Source organism: Hesperophylax consimilis, chromosome 30 (assembly GCF_061612785.1).
Source record: "Hesperophylax consimilis isolate HC1 chromosome 30, BYU_Hcon_1.0, whole genome shotgun sequence".
Classification (NCBI taxonomy): domain Eukaryota; kingdom Metazoa; phylum Arthropoda; class Insecta; order Trichoptera; family Limnephilidae; genus Hesperophylax; species Hesperophylax consimilis.
In genome coordinates, this window is record NC_142865.1 from 3109756 (window position 1) to 3134998 (window position 25243).

General features: G+C 33.8%; 1 long non-coding RNA gene across 1 annotated transcript in view; it reads left to right on the top strand.

The window, feature by feature from the left end:
• Positions 1 to 1616: 1616 nt before the first annotated feature.
• LOC149409526 (uncharacterized) overlaps positions 1617 to 25243 on the top strand; it is a 242307-nt gene continuing 218680 nt past the window's right edge. The window contains exons 1-3 of the long non-coding RNA XR_016305139.1: positions 1617 to 1735; positions 3491 to 3790; positions 12260 to 13117. This is a non-coding gene — a long non-coding RNA (uncharacterized LOC149409526). The remainder of the gene's footprint in view (positions 1736 to 3490; positions 3791 to 12259; positions 13118 to 25243) is intronic.

Sequence of the window (25243 nt, forward strand, 5' to 3'; positions counted from 1 at the left end):
GCAAGAGGCAGAGGAAGATGGGATGGGGACAGGAGACGCTCATGTTGTACTTTTTCTATAACTGTGCATTGATTTAATTAACATTTGTGGTCGTACGCTTGACTTCGTTTCGGTATTTCACAAGAGTATTATTAAGAATATCGATATTGTTAAATTGCGTGTTATATTGCGCGCATATACGGGGGATTGGAGAATTTTTTCTAAGGTTGGTTCTGCACGCGGGCAAATGAAAAAAATGGTTTTGTCTGGTTGGCCTTGTAGGTATGTGAATTGTTAAATAATTTATGAGTTCAGGAGAGTCTAGGCCGTTATTCAGAATTTTGTATAAAAATATTTGATCAGATATTAATCTACGTGTTTGAAGTGGAGTAAAGTTGTGAAATTTTAAGGATTCGGTGTTATTTGCAAAGAGTAATTTAAATTTATAATTTATGTGTTTAAAAAATTTGTTTTGTACACTTTCGATTCTGTCAATATGGCATTCACCTTGCGATGAATATCCTAAAGTTAAAATTATAATTTTCCCTTTTTATTGCCCCCATTTTGTCAACTCCCCTAAATACGCCCTAAAAAAAATCAGCTTTTCTTTTTCAATTCTATTTTGCGGAGTCAAGAACGTACCGATTTAATTTTAAATTATTTCGTTTATTTTATTGATTCATTTATCACCGTTTATGTCTTCATTTTCAATTACAATATTATTCAAAGTGTTGAATTTGCGCAAAATATGAAACAAACCTGAAAAGGGTGCGGCTCGAAAGTTTTGGAACCACTGAAAATGACTCAAACATTCCTAGTAGGTACCTTACATACTACCTTAGTTATTTTGAAACCTTCTTCTATAAGAATATTTCCCTGGGAACTGGGAATCTGTTCACGCATTTGACAATAATTCAAGCAATGCAAATTATGCAAAAATAAACATAGCCATCAACGTCTTTTCAAATAAATTTGATAAATTTTTTGGCTTAACTTATTATTGAAGAAGAAGCGTAGAAGAGAGAATTATTTGTAAATGAAAATCGATTCATCAATGAATCGTTCAAATCTTTTCTCAAAATAGGTTTTGATCGACGTTCAAAAACTCAATTTCAAATAATAAATTACCATTTCACATTGCTCTAGGTTCTGCATACAATCGTATAGCAGTACTGTAGATAGTTTCGTTATAATCTCTCCCTCTTTACCATAAACGACACCCGTACAGAAAGAGAGGTCACAACGGAGTTCTCGGCGGCAGGATCATAGCGCATGCGTTCGCAATATTATATTCCGGTTTTCGGTGACGTCTCCTGCAATGTTGTCGGAAAGTTCATGCCTACTCGCTCACTCTTCAGCGAAATCGGAACGTTTCTTCAAATACTATAGACCCAGGCTTAAGAAACTATAATGCAAAAATTAACTTAGAAATTTGTAGCAAACCTATGAACTAAAACTATAAAAGTTTGGAATATAACATTTTTTCAAATAAATAACATCGTTTTCTTTGTTGCTTCAAGTTCATACTGCTAGATGGCTGTTAAAAAATGTTGCCCTTTGAAATGCATTGGAAAATATGAAGCTTCTCTTGCAGTTTCCTATAGTATTCTGAATACTCCAGTTTCGGCCGTCCGTCTGGCAACCCTGTCCAGTTGTACGGGTAGGTGATGTCCGCCATCTTGAGAGTAAATTTTAGGTATGTGTTCGGTTAATACGGGAATTTGTGAAAAGTGCATCTGATTTCACAATTAAATGGGTGAGTATTTTGCAGTTTATGGCCGAGGCGTCGATCGCTTTCGATCCTCAAAGTGATCCGCACCCCCGTCTCGCCCCCGACGGCCGAAATATCGCGATTTTACATCACACTGTTTATATGACAGGTACAACCGAGAGCTTTCTAATTATTTTGTTTTAACTTTTCTCCCGTCTCGGGTCGCAGCGGCCAGTCGGTCTGCGTGGAATTCGGCGAATATCGATCAGCCAACTCGATCCGAAACCCGAGGAATCTGGAAACTACGGAATAATGTATTTTTGGGCGGAGTTGGTCGTAGCTTAGTTAGGTTGGCACCGAAGACAGGTGAATCTCCAAACGTTATTGTGGGATATCCTCCGTTCAAATGTCAAGCTGATTCAGAATTATGAATTATTAATCGTTTATCGACTGTCCCGCCTGACCGAGGAGGAAAGGGGCTCGTCTTCCGTGTGATAAAGTGTCAGAACTGACTCCACGGAGTGTTCATACACGCTCTTGACTCAGGATCTGAAAGCTGCTCGTTCGATTCCCGCCCTAGTGCAAATTACATAGTCGTAAAGTGCTTCTGTGAAATAACTGGAATTTCGTCTAGTATGTGAATAATTCGGTCTAAATTTGATTGTTTAGTTTGATGAAATGGCTTTGCAACTGTTATAACCGAAACTCATACAAGATAGAGTACAAAAAAGTGCATTATTAACATCACACCAAGTCGTATTTCTACCGAAAATAGTCCAAATTGTGCATCATTTATCGCTCTAAAAGTCGCGATAATCTTTAAAATAAACAAACATTATAATAAATAATAATGGCCACTATTTTTGGCTGACCAAAATAACTCATTAATAATAATAATGTGTTATTAAATAATCAATTTAACTATTTTGGTGTAGAAATTGTGCAAATTTGACGAAAATAGCATCATGATCTATGGTTATATTTTTTTATAATTAGAAACTGTCAAAAATATTTTTTTAAAAAAAATGTAAACAAGCGGCAAATTTTTGTATACATAATAAATAAATAAAAGTTTATCAAAACATTGGATAAGAAATTATATTCGCATGTAGTTTATCAAGATAAGGAATGTGTTTGTTGGTGGTTTGTATTTGAGTAGCTTTTAACGGCTTTGGAGACATATTTACACAGTAATTCACTTCTAGACAGCACAGTGGTTTATGTGTTCGATTTTGTGTTTGGGGATTGTGGGTTCATTTCCCATCTTAGCGCAACGACAAGCATTTAAGAATACAATGTAATTACATCTAAGTGGCAAGATATTATACCTATTTAGATTACATTGTAAGAAAATTGGAAAAACAACTTTTTTTTCAATAAGAAATTAAAATGTAAACACAATACAATGAACACATGCCACATGAGAATGGATTGTTTTATTGCTCAGCTGTGAAATGATTTTCCAGTCTGTTTGTTTCGTTGATAAGTCCTTCCAAACAGAGTCCTTAAAAACGACGTAGGTTCTGAGGGTTACCTTAGAGTACAAGGACCGCCACACAACTGTCATGGCACACATTTCTTGTATCATTCACTTTCATACATACTTTTCGGTTATACCAACTCTTTACATGACCATTTGAAGAAGCATTTGATCCATTTGTTATATGTATATTGCCTTCGCGAGACTTTCCTTTCTCCGTCCATCCTCTATTGGACATGCCCAAAGCATCCCTCTGTGATGTAAATGAATATATAAAGCAACATTAATAAATAAATAATGAATTACTTTACTCTTTCTAGGTAAGGGGAGGTCCACTAGATCGCCACGAGCTGATAGATTGGCCTCAACCAGGCCACAGAGGTAGCTCTAACCCCCGCTGAAGATAGCCCCAATAGCCCGGCTTATCTCTGCGCAAAGCCCCAATAGCCCGGCTCATATCTTGGAATAGCCTCAGATCAATAATTGAGCCCAAGTTGTGTGAAAATGCGAAAACAGTGAGCTGCGTAAAATCTAAATTATACATGTGAAAAGTGACTTTTAGTTTTTGTTTGTGGTTCACCGAGTTAATGGTCTGACAATCTCACCGTCGAATTATCAAGGTTTGTTTATTTATTATATTTATTTTTTTATGTAAATACCGCTGAAGAGTCCCAACTGTCCAATTTTATCAATAATGACCTTCTAACTAAAACTTAAATTTTTTGGGTATCCCAAAATCGCATCAAATCTATGGACGTGACTTGTGACGTCCATAGTCCCAAAAAACCTAAGTTTTTTTAAAACTGTTAACTATTAACAACCAGTCTCCATAAATCTAAGTTTTTTTTCAACCTGCGCTGTATTTTGTATGGGAATTGAGACACGTTTTTTATTCTTAAGATTACCCACTTAACATTGAAGAACACTAGGTAAAATGTTAGCATCTCATCACGAATGTTTTTGTATTTAACCAAAGTGCAAAAATGCATCTATTACTGCACCTGATAAATAATTTACCGGTGTTTAAAAACCTGCATTACTACTACGAAAGAAATGGAGTGAATGTGGACCTTGTGACCATAGATATATACTCACGTTGACTGGTTGGTAGGTCAGAATGAGCAGTTTCAATCGTACCAACCAAAATTTTTAATGTAATTGTGTTCTGTTCGTTTTTAAATGACAATTTATAAAAAGTATATATTCAAAATCAGCATTTATTGATCTATATTAAGATATCGCAGAGGTAGGCAGAGGACGGACCGCTAAACAACTCAGTCTTGACACATGCTCCTTGCCTCATTCACATTCATACAGTGTATCATACATACTCTTCTATTATCGAATCGAAAATTACCGAATCCATTAAATTTCATAATTTTAACTCCCTCCAAACACGACATCTAATTTTTGATCAAATCTTATTGTTTAAAATCCTAAATAATGGTCTGGACTCACCAGAACTTACCAATTTAATAAATCTTCATATTCCGTCTAGATCAACCCGACAATCTGATTTATTTTATCTACCCTCTTGTAGAACAAACATTCGAAAAAATTCCCCAATTCCTCGTATATGTGCACAATATAATACAAAATTTTACAGCATTGACATTTTTGGTAATAACCTAAAGAAATATCGATATGAAGTAATGCGTACGATCGATTATTAATATGAGAGTATGAAATGTATCGGGAGCATCGCCTATCCTCTTCCTATTTTCCCCTTCCTCTCCCCTTCCTTTAACACCAAATTAATTTTAAGATATTAAAACTTCATTTCCAATGAACTTTAGCATAAGAAACTTCCGTGGCTTGATTTCAGTTAACTTGTATATTTATATCTATATTTGTATATTATGTCAAAGCTGTTTCTTACAAAATAAATAAATTATTCTGACTCTCGACATGGCCCGACTCAAGTATCTGATTCACTTGATCGCGCCATGTCTTCCTCGGGCGTCCCCGACTTTTCCTTTGGATTTTATTGCAAAGCGGAAATACTCCAACCTTCTGTCAAAATATGCCAGAGGCCTGAGGAGTTGAGTCATAAGCATTTGTAACTCCTACCACTTCTAATAGCGACTACATTATTTTAATATACAGGGTGTATCGGCACGTACCCGACAAACTTTAACCAGCTATTCCTTAGCATATTTGGAGTAAAAAATCTTATGTGCACTTTGCTGTCCGGTAACGTTTTTTTTTAATAAAAAAATTATTATTCATATTTTCACCACATGTCACCACTGTTTTATTCTTTGTCAAAGTTTGAAAACCCATCTGGCAAATATTTTATTCGAATTCCGTTGAATAATGCACGTGTGTACCTATATTGGCGCACTTTTACCATCACAACGAAATGGCACGGCACCATTCGTCTCATTTTTAACTATTATTATTTAGTGTGTGCGAAAGAGCGAAGACGCTTTTTGACATACTTGCTTATAACAGCAGTTGAACACGAAACGCAATGCCAATGACAGTGATGTAGTGTGGAAATTTTAATTTTTTTCGTTTTTAATTGAAAAAAAATGCTACCGGACAGCAAAGTGCCCATAACATTTTTTACTCCAAATGTGCTTAGGAATAGCTGGTTAAAGTTTGTCGGGTTAGTGCCGATACACCCTGTATAGTTATTATTCTAAGACGATGACTGTACAATATGCTCTGTAATTATAATATGAATGATTTTCATTTCTTTCTTCATCTAACCGGAGAAAGCATTTCTGGTGATATTTAATTTTCTCTTTAGTAATTCAGTTTGCAAAATACGTTATAATGAATTTGGTAAGCCAACATTATTATTCGTTATTCAGTTAGATTTTGCTTGGCTGAGCGCACTAACTTCTAAACAATCTCATTGAATTATCATTTTATAAGAGAATGTCAATTTATATAAGATGCTAGAGATTTTATGCCATAATTAAGATTGTTTTCAAGTACGAGTATAAAAGATATATTATTATTTTGTTGTATATGTGATGTCTTGCAACCACAGACATATGAATATATAGATTAGAAATTAAAGGTGAGGGGTAAAATCAACTGTTGAAGAACGAAGGGGGTAAAGCTGACTGTGATTCGTCAATAAATCAATCTGACAGTATATAGGCATCTTGCATTATAATATCACCATTTAGTTCTTAAAAGTAAAATCTGCTTTTGAATGAATAGACATTTTTACATGGGAGCGCAAATTACTCGCCACGTTATGAACAAATTTGCGAAGTCCAAATTCGGCAAAAAAAAATTCTCCTATTTTCAGAGTCAAATATTTTGTTTACGTATTTAGTTAAGACACTTTTATAAGTGTTCATAATTTACTTCCCAGTAACAACGATGCGCACACTTGAGAATCGCTACATTCGACCAGATGTATCTCGATGTGATAGTATATGTTTCTACAACTGATTCATATTATACGATGTGAATAAGCTTAAAATGATGCTTACATATGGAATGTAATACGACAATTGGGTTTATTCTCTTTTTCACATCTATTTTTACAAGTTCATAGCACAAGCCACATTTTGCCGTGTTATTTCATAAAATGCCTCGACCATAGCTCGACGCTAGTTCGAACAAGAATGATGACATCACATTCTCAAGATTCACGGGAAGCCATACGCGAGCCCAGCCGGCTCCAATGGAACCGGTATGGGGAGTGGGGAATAATACGCTTTTAATCACTTAGGGCAGGTCTACTAATATTCATATGTCTATGCTTGCAACAGAGTAACTTGGAATAACAAGTCAAAAGCATTGAAACTTTGCAAATATTATAGGAGCTGATTCGCTTAATTGCTAATTTTGATGGCATTATTTTTTGTGAAATATCACCACAATAGCGCTTTATGATAATTGGAAATAAAATAAAATAATTTGATTTGAGATTTACAAGACTGTAAGTATTACTGTGATAATTTTTTGGGTTACTATGCAGTGTTGCGCTCCCTCCTTCTTTAGCCGATGTTTTGGACAGCGTTACAGTGTCCATCATCCGGGCGGATGTGTAGATTGTGATGAGGGGTGTGTTTATAATATGTGATACTATTTTGCAATCGTCAATTCTCTTAGTCCAAAAGGATAACCTCTTGTTATTTGACGGTATACCGAAACTAAACACTAAAAACCAAACTAATTTAACTAATTACTATAAAAACACACACTTCATCACAATCTACACATTTGCCCTGATAAAGCTGTCCAAAATGTTGGCTAAAGAAGATGGAAGCGCAACATGGCATAGTAACCCAAAAATTAATCATAATAAAACCCTAAACTATGGTTAAAAAGTTATTTAGATTTTCTATTTAGACTGGACAAAGTTATATTAAACATTGCAAACAGCGCCCTTGAGGTGATTTTTCAGAAAAACGGCGCTCTACAAATTATCCAATTATTATTATTATTATTTATGAAAGGAATTGGCAATAATTTGTATTTACCGATATTGATAGTGGTAGATAGGTACCTACTCTCAGTATCGCCATGATGTTAAGACCACCATTCAGAATTGAAACGTTGCCTAAAATGGCTTTGGCCATTTTTGATGACCAGATCTGATTATCCAGGTAATTCCCCACCTTCCTCTTTCCCAACTCCTTATAATAATAATAATATTTGGATGATTTTTATAGCGCTGTTTTTGTGCAAAATCACCTCAAAGGCGCTGTACAAGTATATAATACATTTCTACTATGTTATTACTAACTATATATGGAGATAATATACAGTACAATACTTACCTGGTAGGTCATTTGAGACCCCATCCCATTACCTTCATAACCAATTGGGCATGCCACAGTCTCACTGGCTCCAGGTGGTTGAGAGCAATTGGGACTCTTGTGCGGTTACACATACATTTTTTTAAAAGTATTAATATTTTAATGAGTTGCCCTTGCTTTTTTCTCTTTTTCCTTGCTCTCTAAAACACAAAAAACATCCATCCATTGACCAGTTAGTAGCTGAGTGGGCAAATGTATTGGGTTCTTACCCAGGCTCACCAAATCCTACATCATTGCACAAGCATCATTTTCCACTTATAATGGTGGTGATTTAAAAAATATATAAATTATGTGTGACCTCACAAGATCGCCCCTGTCTGTACAGTGTAAAGACAGGGGAACTATGTCACCACCCGGCTGGGCAGTGTTGTAATGTGGGTTAAGGTAGGGGCTGTCGGAAGAAATTTATTATTGTTGGTCTTATAGAGACCCGGATTATACGAATGTTCCTCATACGAGCCGATTTACATGAAAACGAGTCGAAGAAACAACCCGTTCTCTTGAAGCCAACATCAACTGTGAATGTGTAAGTCGAGTTTCAATGCTGCTAGCTCCTTACAGCAGATTCTATTAAAATACCTGTATAACAAACATACAACTTTTGCCGATGGGTCTCTGGAAGACATGTTAGAATTCTAATATTTTCCTTTTTAGAATAATTTGCCATGCGATTTTGACTTTAATGCTTCGAGAAATGTATGAAAAACAAAATCGGCATCGCTCGGATAATAAAATAAAACTTTAGATTCCACTTTTGATTTTTTATGAATGGCGGCCTCTCTTTAAAAAGCTTAAAGCTTAAAGGCTTAAAAAATTTTTACTGTTTTTTGCTGCGGCTTTCCAACAGTTAAATTTTCTTTAAATTTTAAAATGACATAAACCCTGAGTAATAAATTATCAATTCTCTATTCAATTTTTGCAGATAATTTAAATACTGCATTGAAACACAAATTATCACAGAAATTCTGTGGAAACGGTCATAAATTACTTTGGTTGAGTCATAAGTATCAATTTTGAATAGATTATATACAAATTATCTTGTTCACTCCGATGACACATCGAACAGATTTTGTTGATTCAGTAATGTATGTGACATATTATTGCGTACCCCGCCACAGTTGCTGTGGCTCAGTCTGTGTGCAGATTAAAAAAAAAAAAGTGTTTTGTCACAGGTGACATCTATATAATACAGGTATATAAAAACACATGTGTATTCGAATGCAACGTTTTGTCAAAATTTCAAAGCAATCTGTGAAGAACTTTCAGAGATTTAAGATTTTGAGCAAACAAACATTTAAATTTTTATTTATATAATATTTCAATTCAATAAAAGTGTATTAGCGTGAAATACACTTAAGGCGAAAATTAATGCTAAATCACTATTTTGATTAATCTTCATAACGAATTGGGTACATTATTAATACCAAAAACTATGCTTTAGATAAATTGAAGGTTTTTCGCTTGAGTAGAATGCAAATTAAAAAATAAATTACTCAGTAAAAAATATAAATGTAAACTACTAAAAATAATATTTTTTCAACAGAAATGTATGAACGCATAAAGGAAACAACTTAAAAAAATATATATATTATAGCTAAGATTATCTGTGACAGTTTCTCTTGATTAACTTTTTTGCTTTCTTATAGAATTATTTACAGAATAAATAAAAACCAGTTTTGTGCTTGAAATCGAACGTTTCTAGTCTCCAAGCAATTGTAATGCCTATTACCTACGATATAAGGCATACCAAAATTATATATATTTTTGGCTTGTAGCTTCCTCTTAACTTTGAATAGATTAACTATAACTTTGATTTCAATTCAATTTTATTAAAATAGTAACCATCATGCCGTTTCCCCTGTCTTGCTACACACTCCTTGCCTCATTCACATTCATACATAATCTCACACATACTCTTCTATTATTCTGACTCATGACCCGACTCAAGTATCTGATTCACTTGAACGTGCCATGGCTTCCTCGGGCATCCCCGACTTCTGCTACCATTCACATTTGTATCATGTATTCTCCTTACACTCCTTTCTTCGTTCATTCGCTCTACATGCCCCGACCATCTAAGCACACATAGTTTAACCACACACACGCCTCAGAGATCTCAAATGGCCTCGGTTTGCTTGCTTGGTGACAAGATCTCAATAACTTGGTACTTCCAAGTCCTCTTCCTCTCCCTCATCTCCTTCGCCCCATGCCCTACACCATACTCCAATGAAGGGTGCCGTAGTCTCACTGGCTCCAAATTGGGAGCAGTTGGGACTCTTATGCAATACTCACTTTAAACAAATGACCCCACTCCATTATTGCGTTCTATTGTTCATGCTAAATTTTCCTTGGGTGTCCTAGACTATTTCTTTCATTCACTTGCACATAAAATAATACATATTTACCTGACACCACTTTCTGTACCTATTCATATTAAAAAAATAATATTTTGAGATTTCACATTGTTTTTAAAATGCATTTGGCAAAAGAAGGGTAGCGCAACGCGGCATAATACCCCAAAAATAAATCACTATGATACTAAAATATGATACTTTTGGATGTGAAAATCTCAAAACTATGCTTGAAATACCTATGGCTATGTTTAGTAAACAAATTGAATATCTTGCTAAATACTTACTTATCAACCTTGTTCTTCAGGATTCCGCAAATTGGGGATACCTTACACCCACAGGCTCTGTTGGTCTCTTTTTCTGATTCAAAAATTCGCTTAAAAGCTGCTAATATTGTCTTCAATAATTAAATATTACAATTTGAGGTTTTATTCATTAAATTATTCCAAAATAATAAATTTAATTTGTGTTATTTCACAATTTGCTAATCTCTAAATAGTATAAAACAAAGTCACTATCCGCGTCTGTCTGTTTGTGCGCTTAGTTCTTCTAAAATATGGAACGGAGTTTGATTGGATTATCACTATCATTTAGAGAATTTCTTCCGGAAGGTTTATATATTAAAAATTTACCACAAAATTGCACTACTTCAGCTACACCAAGATATCTTTAATGAAAATATTAGCATAAGGAATACTTCTGTTGGTGGACTAACTGTACCACCCGTACGAACCACATCAGCACAGATTCACTACGTATACACGGTGTCCGGAAACTCGTAGTACAAGCGGGAAACTGGAGAATCTACACCACATGGGGAACCCAAAAAAACATAAAGTTTTTTGATTTGAGCATTTTCAAAAAAAAAAAAAAACCAAAAAAAAAAATTTTTCGGCTATTTTAGGGTTAAAGTTTTTTCTGGTGTTTAGGGTTGAATAACAGATGTTTTAACCCTGCAGAGCAGAAATATTTTATGATTACACCGGGTTAAATGAAGGGTGATTTCAAAATAATGCTTCAAATCCGAGTTTCTTCATTTGTTTTACTTTCAAATAGTTTTAATTAGTTGGATACTTTGATCTTCAGTAATAATTTGATTAAAAAAAAAAAAAAAAAAAAATCAACTTCAAACTCGATTTACTCGATAACGAAAGCTCAAATAAAAAAAAAATATACTACAAAATCGACTCCAAATGTGATGTAGATTCACCAGTTTCCCGCTTGTACTACGAGTTTCCGGACACCCTGTATAAAGGAATAAAATTATTTAATCAATTACCCGCTGATATGCGAACAGAAAAAAAGTACGACAAATATTAAAAAAAATTAAATCATATTTTTGTAGTACAACCATATTATTTTAACTTTCTCTTAGATATATTCTTGACTGTTTTGTTATTCCTAATGTTTTATGTACATCCTATATACATTTCTTGTTTTAATTACCTTTATAATCTTAAAAAATATTAAAAATCTAAATCTCTAATATGTTAAATTTTTAAGTTATTGATAAGGATTTTAAAGTTATTAATAAGTTGTCCTCTCCTAACCACAAGCGTCAGCTTTTGTAGGAGAGTGCATAAATATGTAAGCTATAATATGTTATATTTTGTAAAAAAAAATTAATAGAAAAAATAAATATATATATATACAGGGTGTATCGGCACGTACCCGACAAACTTTAACCAGCTATTCCTTAGCACATTTGGAGTAAAAAATGTTATGGGCACTTTGCTGTCCGGTAACGTTTTTTTTAATAAAAAATTTATTATTTTATTTTCACCACATGTCACCATTTTTTTTAATAAAAATTACTAAATTTTTTTTTAATAAAAAATTACTTTTTTTTAATAAAAAATTACTAAGTTTTCTTCTTTCCCTCCATCTCCTGTATATAATTATGTATAACAAATGTATTTTTCACTAATATGGCTTAATTTTGTTTCAGATAGTTCCTGGTAACTGTTGACTTCTGAACCATTTCAGCGTTCTGGATTCAGCACGCCACACATCTGCCCGTAAAGTGTAAAAAACAAACGTTCATATCTGCGGCACGTTACTTAATACAAAAAAATCAGAAATAACCACTTAAAATCTCTCCTTTTTATTACCTTAATCTCAAGTTGTGACATCCCCGTATCGTCTGGAGACAGAATTAAGTAATATTTAATCTAGTGTTCTTGTGCAATCGTTTGTGTCAGACTCGATTCGTTAATATTCATCGATCGCTCGTTTCTTATTATCATCTTCAGTTGTGAGAATTATGGACGGTAGTTCGTCGGTTGCTTCTCCGTTAGTCCGTTCGAAAGACTGATTCCTAAATATTGGTGTTAATTTTTTACTCCGTCATCTGAGATTCACCCGCATGGAATCAATTGATTGTTTCAACTAGTTGGCCAGATTGTTATGGACATTTGTTTGTTGGTTGCTCTAACTTCTGAATCAACGGATTGATTGTATTATAAGTTTGTGCAATTGTTATGGACTGTTGGTCAGTTAAGTTCAGTTAGTTTGGCGCATGGAATCGACCGATTGACTGTAGTTGCTTCAACCGGTTGGCCGGACTGTTATGGATTGGTAGTGCGGCGTGCAGAGGCGTGTCAACCTTCACATGAAGTGCTCGCCCCTGGGCAGCGGTGCTAGTCCGGTCGAGCTGGTGGGCGCTGGGGAGGCCATGTCCGCCACCATGAGGACGACGCTGCAGACGGTGCCCGAGTCGCTGGCGGCGGACCACGTCACCACCGGGGATCAGGTGCCCCCGCAGACGGCCGCTCCGCAGAAGGCCAGGACACCCAACATCACCAAGGTAACAACCATCTATGTAGCAATACTGTCCTTGTTGGAGAATGGAAGATGCTTTGAGAAATGATCATCATTGATTCCTTCAGCACCTAACATTTGTCATAATGAATCGGGTCGGCTCTGTGACTCATTCTTACCTTCGAAAGCTCCCGCTGTGGAATGATTTGCCGGCCTGTCTCGTCATTCCTACAACAACAGTCTCTTCCAGACACAAGTTCACTCCTTCCTTTTCTAAAAATGACCCATCCGCAAAGATCACATGACTCCTATATGGAGTTAATGTGTTATGTAATTTTTTATATTTTGCGATAATGGTCCAACCCTGGAGGACTGCTAGCATGACAACCTTAAAATTGTCAACATTAACATAATAAAGGTTTTTATCAACATTATCGGTTATTAGTCAACCTGCAATTTTCAAAGAAGATACAAAATGCTGCTAAAATTTATCTCATGAAGTTTAACATCCAATTTATTTTTTTATACAATCAGAGTATGGAGTACCCCAGGGCTTTAATTTAGGTCCACTCCTCTTTTTCATATTTATAAACGAAATTTCATAAATTATTCTGCAATCTAGGGGTCTTCTCTTCGCTGATGACCTAACAGTATTTATTTATTTATGTCACGCCTATTAAGGCTTTTACATACATATATAGAGGAAATATTTACGATTTTATACATGAAAATAGTGCAGGCGACTATTTAAAACAATTGCAGAAAAATAAATATAAAGTCAAAATATCACTCAACTTGATCTACACAGCATGCAGGCACAAAACATAAAAAATCCATTTCTGTTTCAGTTGACAAAATTAGTCAAATCAAATTAAATACCTTCATTAAAATATTCTACTACTTGATGAAAAAAACTTCAATAGGGTATGCTTATATATTGAAATTGATGTACTAAATATATCAACAACATTGGAGTATTTGATAGGAGTGTGATATTGGGACGTTGATATAGAATTACTACAATAATATGGTAGGTACTGTCTTTTAACTGACCTGCTTGGAGTATGAAAAGAGATTACATATAATAAATCAGGGGTATCAAACATTGAATTAATGATTTTATACAAACAGGTTAAATCGGAAATAATTCTGCGATCAGATAATTTTATTAAATTTAATGAACAAAGTACGTTATCGTAATTTAGGTTTTCTCTAGGAATGCCCATTTTGAAATTTACATATCTTAAAAATTTATTTTGGATTCTTTCAATTGCATGTGAATGAACCTCATAATTTGGGGACGAAACCGTGGAATTGTATTCTACATGACTCCTTACTAGTGACATATATAATGTTTTTACAGTATTTAGATTATTGAAATCACTAGATACCCTATTCTTGGAAATACAAACTTAAGAAGATTGCATTTGACTCTGGTCAAACATACCCTTTTAGAATAATTGTTGCCTGGAGTAAAGGAATCAGATTGAGTTCAATTTATCCATTATTTTTTTGTAGTGCGGAGTACCCCAGGGTCCTAATTTATGTCCACTCCCCTTTTCCATATTTATAAATGATATTTCAGTAGTTATTCTGCAATCTAGGTTATCTTCTCTTCGCTGATGACCTAACACTATTGTTAGAAATACAAACTCTAGAAGACTGCATTTGACTCCAGTCAGACATACTCATATAAAATAATTGTTGGCTGGAGTAAACATTATCTAAATTTTTAATATTGTCGTTCACTAGGTCATATCATATCTGCCATGTTTAAAACATTGTCTCCACCATAAAGGATCTTGGAATTATAATATGTATTTGATAGTAGGCTGACATTTCATGCTCATATTCAGATAGCTTGTAGAACTTCATTGAGAATGTTGGATGAAATTGTTCTTTGCACTGCTAGGATTTTTAGAGACACCTGGGTTTTCATAATTTTATTCTTATTTTTTTAATGATAAACTAATGTTTATAAGACAAGGTTTTTATACAAAGCACAAAGGATAACAAATAATTATAAGCAATAATTAGTCGCCTGAAATATCCATACAAATTGAAAATATCTCCGAGTAAAAATAAATGCCGCCGACGGAAATTGAACCCGCACCGTCTGATGTCCGGTCAGGTGCTCTAGACCACTGAGTCTTAGGCCTCTGGCATATTGACCATTATATTTCTTAAAGATGCTGTCAGAAAGTCAGAGAATTGTGTGTATTTCCGGTTTACAATAAAATCCAAAAATGGGATATTTCTGAACTTATTAGAAAACGAAAAACTGTTTTTGAAAGATGATAAAATACGCCTTTAAATTGTATTATTATAAATACATTAAATAAACTTATAATTTTTGAAATAATAAAATTTTGTAATCAAACATAAAAATGTTTTAAAAATGGCTCACCTTACATTTTTTCGTCTAAACACCGAACCAAAATGACTGAAAAACACATTAGACAAATGTGTTATAAATATTACTGTCACCTCACTTTTTGTCGTTTCATATAAAAATAAATAAAAAAAATCTCTTTTTTATTAAATTGCTTGTGGAACCTTTGGTTTCATATAGGTGTACATTTTAATTCTTCTGTGATTTTTGTATTTTTTATTATACACTTTACAAATATAAGGTAAAAAAATACAGTGTGTGGCAAGCCTACGCACGACGGAAGTGAAACTTTTATTATTCTTCTCTCTCTCTTTTCATTTCATTCTCTCTTTTTTTCTGTCTATTGACATATTTATAAGTGGCATATGATAAAAAAAAATTAAAAGTTATAAAAATATGGGATTCGAACCCGGGTCCTGCATAACGAGTGTCGAACGCTCTGCCTCTAGATAGGATATTTCGCGCGACGCGGCGTTATCGGCCTTGATTAGTAATTTTAATGATTCAAAATAATAATAATAATTAATCAAAATACCGAGCGACTCTACCGGCTCGATTTGTAAGCTATATTTCGACCAAAATATCATATAGGTACCGTAAATTAAAGTAAAGGTAAATTAACAAATTTATGTAATTTTTTACTACATTATTACAAATCGTTGATAAAAAACAATAATTAATCAAAATACCGAGCGACTCTAACTTCTCGATTTGTAAGCTATATTTCGACCAAAATATCATATAGTCAAAATATCTAAAAGTCGCAGCACGAGAGCATTTTATCACTTTAAAAAAAATTATTATTAAAAAAATTACAAAAAGAAAAAAAAATAGTTAAAGCGGGGATCGAACCTCGGTTCTTCACGACGACAATCGGGCGCTCTGCCTCTAGACCGCGAAGCTGAGTTTGGAGAGTGACCTAAAGTAGTTATATAATATTGGCTAGGCTCCTATAGCGAAATGATCACGGTTTTTCATGACGGTCATGAGTTGGTTTTACTCCGGTCCTCGAAATTGCATAACGCGCGTAAAGAAGTTTCACTTCAAAAAGTCCTGATCTTATTTTAGTGAGTTTACAGTTACATTTTTACAAATATGTAAAACAAAAAATTTGAAATTTTACAGAAATATAGCAAAAGAAAATGATGAAAAACATAAATAACAAGTCTTTAGAATAATATATCATTGTAAGCTAATACAAATTAATTCTTTTAGTTAGCCAAGTCTTCAGTAAGTTTACCAATTGTTTGTTTTGGGCACAGTTTTTAATTTCAGCAGGTAAAATATTAAAACAACTGAGAATCATATACTTTAACGTTCTTTGTCCATATTTATTTGTATGCTTAGGTACAATATGTCCTTCATTAAAGTTAAAACGAGTATTATGATTGTGTTCTAGCCTGTTTATATATAAGGGGTTATTTATGTGCTGAAATATAATTTTGTATCACAGAATTGCTCTCACTGAAAGAATTTTGAGACTCGGATAATATAATGCGTTTCTTTAATAATTTTTTTTTCATTTTGAAAATAGGTATTTTGCATTTTGCATTTGAAATGCTTTTCTAAAAACCATTTTGCATTTTCAAATGGAAAAGTTATGACGCATTTCCATTTTGCATTTCAAATGGTTTTGGGTAGGTACCCATTTTGCACATCTCTGGTTTTAAGACATTATAACTATAATAAAAGTCTGTTTGCGTAAAGCAGTAAAAATCTATTGAACGGTTAGAAACGATCTGGCGTCATAAAATTTGCACTGCTAGAACAAGTATTATATCTCAGGGGCCTCAGCGCGGGTAAGGCACCCAGTGAGGCTCACATTATAAAATAATAATTCTAATGTATCAAAAAAAATATACGTCGTGGTTCTAATTTTATATACCTACAATAACAACACGACAAAATACACTATTCCACTGCAACACACATAAGCGCAATTACATTGCGAACTCCCCAATACAACGGTTTCACACTATGGGAAACCAATACTTAGGTGATGTCGATATATTTAATATTTATTAACTTTGCGAATTTTGTGGATTACGTAACAGATTTATTCCAACACTATTCCTAAATAGAAGTTGTATTTTTGTAAAGCAGTCAAATCGCTGTGTTTTTTTTAATTTATGTTTTTGTTTCTTCCATGTATTTTTACTTTTATTATTTCTTTCCTATGATTGAAAATTGTATGTCATCAAAATTGTACCACGTACACGTAAAAGCCCTCTGGGCGTTAAATAAACAAATAAATAAATAAAGGTTTAAAAAAATACATATTATATAAAATTAATCAATTAATTAAACTACGAAAGTGTTGAGAGTCAATCAAATATTATTAATAACCAAATATTTTTTTAAAAAGCAATTTCTTAAATTCATTTTCGCATTGATACCTATATTGATAATATTATTCATTTTAATGTTTTTTTTTAAATTTATACATCTTAGTTATTCCTTGATTATTTTATGTTAAATCTTAAAAGTTTTCGATTTTTACATAAATGAGGTATTTTATAAAATAATAAATTATTATGTACTTACATAAATGTAATACTTTACTATTTTTTGGTAATAATAAATAATTAATCACTTTTCAAGAAATATAAAATTTTGTCTACGTGTACTTATTTGTCTGTACTTGTACATTTTTAAATTCGTTAATTTTCAAATTGTCTAAAGAAGCGACGATAGCAGTCCACAATGGAGTGTTGGTACCTACCTTGATGTATTGCAGTGAGGCATGGAACTTGCAGAGAAAGGATGAAAGTATACTGAATGCTGATGAAATGAGATCCCTGAGGCGTATGTGTGGTAAAACCATGCATGATCGTGTGAGAAATGTGGAGATCCGCAAAGAGTGCAAGGTTGATGTAAGCGTAAAGAGTAAGATTAGGAAAGGGACGCTTAGATGGTTTGGGCATGTAGAGCGAATGAGCGTAGAAAGGCGTGTAAGGAGAATACATGATGCAAATGTGAATGGTTGCAGAAGTCGGGGATGCCCGTCGGGCATGTCAAGAGTCAGAATAATAGAAGAGTATGTAGGAATGTGAATGAGGCAAGAAGTGTGTGCCGAGACCGAGTTATTTTGCGGTCCGTCCCCTCTGCCTACCCCTGCGATGGTTAATTAGTTAGTTAATTTTCATTGTCCTGACCAAGAAGCCATTGGCTTTGAAACGAAGAGTATTAATGATTAAAAAGTGGTGTAAAGAAAGTATTTAATTTATGTATAAAATATATATGTTTTATTAGACTTAATAGTTTACTTTTCAGTTGAATCGCATTTCCTTGACAGAGAGAATTCTCTAATGCTCCCTAGCGCTGAGACTAATTCTATTTTTACCGTCTGACAGTTTCATCTCGTCTCTGTCATAAAATAATGGAGCAAGGATTATTATTTCGCTTTTGTGATGAAATTACAAAAGGTCACAAGCTAGAAATCAATGTTTGATGGTTTGTATTTAATAATCACATCGAAATTGAATATCCATTGTCTTCTGAAAACATTATAAACAGCCATATAAGTGCAATTAAAATTATAATACTATTATTTGATGTTTTTGTGGTGAATCGTCAAAATTAAAACTACCAACGTTCAAATGGGGAGTTTTGAATTCACGTGCCAATCAAATTATGTACGTGCCAATGCCAATCAAATTATTTATTTATTTATTACACGCCCTAGTGGGCTTTTCTTCAAAAAAATACAAGCATTTTGTATCAGAGTAAACACTTAAAAATTAATACAATAAAGAAGAATATAAACATAATGGCAAAAATGAATCCTCACGCATATAATTGCATTTAAAAGATTCAACAAAACAAAATAGTAGAAGCGGAGAAGTTATATGGGTAAATAGGTCTATTTGTGTCTAGAAGAATAAAAGTGAATATACAACATTTATACTGATTAGTTTTCAAATGAAATAAATCACCCAGATCAGAATATTTGTTTCCGAGATTGTGAAGTCTCGGAATCGGAGAATTTTGGTAAACTAGTGTCCTGGTGTTATTGAAGTAAAAAGGTAAGAAATGTCGGCATGATTTTTTGAGAACATGGATATTGATACATTGAAGGAATTCGGGACAGTCAATTTTAAAATGTAGTATTCTTTGTAACAGTATTAAATCTGTGCTTATTCTTCTTTCTGAAAGTTTCAATAGAGACATTTTATCCAAGAGGTAATTGTAATTTATGTTTTGTATAGGAATATGCAATTTATAAACCTTAGAAACTTCCGTTGAATCTTTTCAATGTTATCTGAATGAATATTGAAAAATGGAGACCATAACGTAGAGTTATACTCGAGTTGGCATCTGACAAGGGTTTTATATAACATAATAAATGTTCCTAAATTATTGAAATCTTTTGCAGCTCTCAAAACAAAGCCAAGAGTCTTTATGGCCTTGTTGATAATATATATGACATACAAAGGTGAGTTTACTGTCGAACATAATGCCTCAATAATTTTATGAACACAAATTAAATTTTCATCATTTAATGAATATTGAAAAAAAATAGGATTACTTATTTTGGAAAAATGAATGAACTGGCATTTATTTATGTTTAATGCTAATTTGTTGATTGAGCACCATTAAAAAAGGTATCTCAAGTTAGTTTGAAGTGTAATACAATCATTAATGTGGTTAATCTCTTTATAAAGTTTCATGTCATCGGCAAACAGTAGAACGTTTATATCAGTAAATACATCAACAATGTCGTTTATGAATATTATAAACAAAATGGGCCCTAGATGAGAGCCTTGCGACACTCCATATAGTACCATACTTACCTGATAGGTAATTCGTAGCAGATATTATTTTTGAGGACCGAATGGTGATATTACAATGCGAGTTACCTGTATACTGTCGGATTCATTTATCGACAAATCATGGATATGGGGACGGTCACGTCGATTCCGCGCTCCGCGCAGCTTGGTTTATTCCCATTTTCCTGATTGGCTGGTCTGTGGTTGTGCATCACTGTCACGGGGAAACTTGCGGTTAGGGATATTTATGGAGATAAGAAATCTACATAGGCCTAATATACATATTGTTTGTAAATAATATTATGTAGTTTCGTAAATATACTTGTCGCCATTATTTATTTATTATATTTGTATATTTTAATAAATTCACCTGTGTCCCATTTTTTAACCAGGACATTGTGGTCAAACTCGTGCAGATAGGACGACCGCAAAATACTACTACCAGCGACGTATGTGGTGTGATGACATCATAATAAATAAGGACTCCTTTATACCAAGCCGATATTGAAAGAATAGAAAGAATTCAAAAAAAAAATTTAAACAAATAAATTATAAACTAAACTTACACTTCTCAAATTATACCGCATCCATTAAATTTCATAATTTTAACTCCCTCCAAACACGACGTCTAATTTTTGATCAAATCTTATTGTTTAAAATCCTAAATAATGGTCTAAACTCGCCAGAACTTACCAATTTAATAAATCTTTATATTCCGTCTAGATCAACCCGACAATCTGATTTATTTTATTTACCACAAGAAGTAGAAACACCCACAAATATTCTAAAAAATTCCCAAATTCCTCGTATATGTGCACAGTATAAAACAAAATTTTACAGCATTGACATTTTTGGTAATAAGATTTTTAGTTTTTACGCAGCCGGCAATTTGCGCACCATTGTATAAAGAACTGGTATTTCGTAAGCAGATTTTATTTTCGTTTACTGATTGTTGATATTACAATGCGAGTTGTCTGTATACTATAAAACGGTCACACCGCCTCCCACGCTCCTCGCACTTGGTTTGTTGTTTCCCTCTTTCCCTGATTGACTGGCCTATCAATTTGAATAGTCGAATGAACTGGACGAGCAATATTATATCCTAACATTTATAATCTATGATCAAAATTATATCCTTACATTTATAATCTATGATCAAAATTATATCCTAACATTTTGCTATGCATAAAAAATCTTGTCTTAAACATTAGTTTACCAAAAAAAAAAAAAAATTAATATTTGACAAGTTCTAGTATTTCACCTAAAAATGTAGACAATTTCTCTCGACGCCATCTAGTGAGAGAGTTAGCACTTACAATGCCTTTCTCATATAAAATAAAGTTGGTTGTTTTCAGGTGAAAAAAAAAACAATGTAACAAGCAGTAATTGTTGAATGAAACACTAGTATATATTGAATTATTTCGCGGATAAGAGATAAGCCGCCATAGCTCAGTGGTCAGAGCTGTCGACCGGAAATCGAAGGGACACGGGTTCGAGTCCCGTTGGCGTCATGTATCTTTTATCAGGAGATTTTTCAATGTGGATGAGTGTTTCAGGTGAATAATTATTGCTTGTAAAATAATTTATAATCTCTCGTTGTTAGGACTATAATGAAGTCATAATTATTATGACTAATCCCTTGAGAAACGTTATCTGACGTTACAATAAAAACACAACACAGTAAGTTTTTTTGTTGTTATAATGGTACGTATACATTTGCGAACCTAAACGCGAACCGAGCCTCTAATTATGGGAAAGGAACAAAGCAACTGCAAGCGGCGTTTCGCGCCATTTGCTGTTACTCAGTTATTTTTAAATAAGTTTAGGTTCAGTTCGGAATTTCGGCTCGCGTATGTATACGTAGCATTAGAGCAGTTAGTTGCTAGAATAGTAATATTATTTGCAGTCTGGCACGAAACCCTTTTAGTGTGGCAATGAATACATGATTGGTGTATTCAAGGGGACGATGAACGTCCCTTACGAGAGGTATGAAGTACATTTTGCAACGTTAATGAAATACATAATACAGCAATTACCAAAACGGTTGATACTCACAGAGGTTCCCAAACTTTTTTGCCCCGTAGACCACTTGCCAATTTTTTTTTTTCAGTATACCGAACCGAAAAAGCCTGCCGAATATTGAATTTTTCTAAAACTATTAACGTCCCATATGATATACATTTATTTTTTTCGTATAAAGATTGCCTGCCCTACAACCGGGTGGCGATATAATTCCTCTGTTTTTGCATTGTGCAGACAGCGCCCTTGTGAGGTATTACACCAAATGAAAATGGAGCAGGATAAGCAACGGGAATTTCTTTCTGTAGCTGGCCCTGCAGAACTGCCCCTTAAGTTATTTATGTAGCTGGCTTATTTCGATTAGTTCTTCTTGTCATAGGATATCCGATTCTTCAACATTCCATTTCCATAGTCAAAATGTCCTCAAACTTAGTTTTGAAGTCTGTGTGAAGTACATCTAAATGTTGAACGTCATTATTACCCTGGACGTTTTTCAAAAACAAGTTGGGGAACTACGATTATTAGCGGCTTCCAATGTGGAATGTTTTTGTTCAATATATTATTAATTCTGACGAGAAAAGGAACGTAGACTCTATTTATATACCTCAATAAACAACTTTACGATATATAAACGCACAAATATCAAAAAAGTAATTTCTCAGTCTATTATTAGTATTACGTAAACTGTGTTATTTGTGTTAGGTGTATTGTGTCATTTACGGAACTCCTAAATATTGAGTTGAGGTAAATGGGGGTCCGCTCGTATGTACCCCCATTTGAATCTCGTGGACCCCCAAATTTTTTTCTCGCTGACATAGACCCCCAGCAAGCCGATATCGACCCCTGGGGGTCCATATAGACCACTTTAGGAACCTCTGCTCTAGTATCTCCCTGGTGAAAGATCACCATTCAGAATCGAAACGTTGTTTGATATGGATTTTGCAGTGTTTGGTGAACAGATCTGAATAACTTCTTAACCTTCGTCTTTCTCTTCTTCTTCCAATCCCCACTCTCGTTACCCTCATAACTTAAAATATATAATTTGTGGTTCGCGATAACTCGACAAAGTGACAATTCAACACACCTTTAAAAAGTTATATAAAGTCATTAAGTCGATGCCATACGTAGTAATTCAAAATCATGTGTTTTTGGTTTGAAAATTTGGTCGCCTAGAAATGTTTCAGATGCTTTAATTAAATACTGCGAGTAGAATACATCTTGGCCTTTGAAATAATCGAGTATTTTTAAGATAAGTCTTTTTATAAGCCCAGAAAAAAATAATGTAAAGATCTCCTACTTACGAACCCATTTTCGGTTATGATTTTATTGAATAATGTGGCAAATTAAGTGTTCGTACCCGCTTATCTCCGAAACCGCCCAACCGATTTCAATAAAATTTTGGGAATGTGTGTGGTTGGTTTTACTTATTTTCTATTGTACTGAATAATTATCATAATCTTCTGAAATTATCAAATGAAACGTAAAAACAATATCTGCGATGGATGTGACTTGCGCATGTATTCCATGTGGTTCCATGATATTTCATCAAAATGACAATTAAACACACCTTTAAAAAGTGATATGGAGTCATTAAAAGTGATGAAACAAATCACTTCTTCACTTTTCATGACTTTATATCACTCTTTAAGTGTGTTGAACTGTCATTTTGATGAGATATCCGGTCACCATTCTATGTATGTCAAATGTCTATATAAAATGCGGTGTACATAGAAGGCGGTCTGTGGCAGGACAACGTCTGCCCAGGTCCACTAGTATTATATAGATTCTGAATACCGCACAAGAGTCCCGACTGTCTGGATTCAGTGAAGCCCGTGTCTTAACCAATTCTGGGGTGTTGTTGAAGGAGATAAGAAATAGGAAGATTTGGGTGTATCTGGCTATTCAGACCCCGACAACACGGCTAAAGACATTGGTCCTTTCCCGCTCGTGTCTTTCTTCTGGTGTAGCTAAATTGAAATATGTAATCGTGATGTGCATATTAATGCATTTCTGATAATAAGCCCGTATTATATGCTCACGTTGTAAGTTTACATGGGACGCGGCAAGTAGAAGTGGCGAGACGATACGTGTTAATTACATGTGTCGTATCTAGCGGTCAGTAATATGATACGCCCGTATTACTTATTATTTCTCTTAGAAGTTGAAGGTCCATCACTCGTGACTAGTGATGTGCACTAGGGAATATGCCCCTACCTAATATAAATTTAATATTAAGTCCCAATTTTAGTGGTATTTTCACAAAAAAATGGGTGGAAGGTTTAAATTCTGATCATTGTACTAAAAATGTGTAATTTTAAAATTTTGATTCAGAATTATTGATTTGACAAAATCGCAAACTGGTTCCAATTGGCTACAACGTCATTATGACATAGAATCCACGACTAATCACAGAGAATGATTTTTTTTTGTTTAGGACCAGATGTTTCACAGAATTTTAATAATTCATAAAATTTCAACGTTAATTTGCAAGTTCAGTAATAAAACAGTATTTGTTTTAACGAAAATTCAAAAAAATAAGATGTACGTAGCGCATTTAAATACACAGAAAACATTGCAAACTGTACAAATGTGATGAAAGTACTGAAGGGTTAATGTATGGTTTGATACTCTTAATTGAATCCGTCTAAGTTGTTTTCAAATCGTATGGGCTCAACAGTGCTCACTAACGCTTATTGTGCTCAAAGTCATCGTAGGCAGACTTGATCACAATAACCGGCGCGTACTGAATCAATTGCACGTATTTATTATAAGGAACGTACTGCAGTGAAAGATCGGGCGGCAGGTGGTAAAGGGAAAGTAAAGTCGCAAATCCCGTTTCGTTTGAGCTAGTTTTTTTTTATATTCTTCTTCTTTCACGAGTCTGCGGGCCACTTCTACTTAATAATAATACTTTGAATTACTCATTTGATTTACTCATCGCCTTCCCCCAGGTAAACTTACCTAGCTAGAAAATCATCGAACATACTAATTT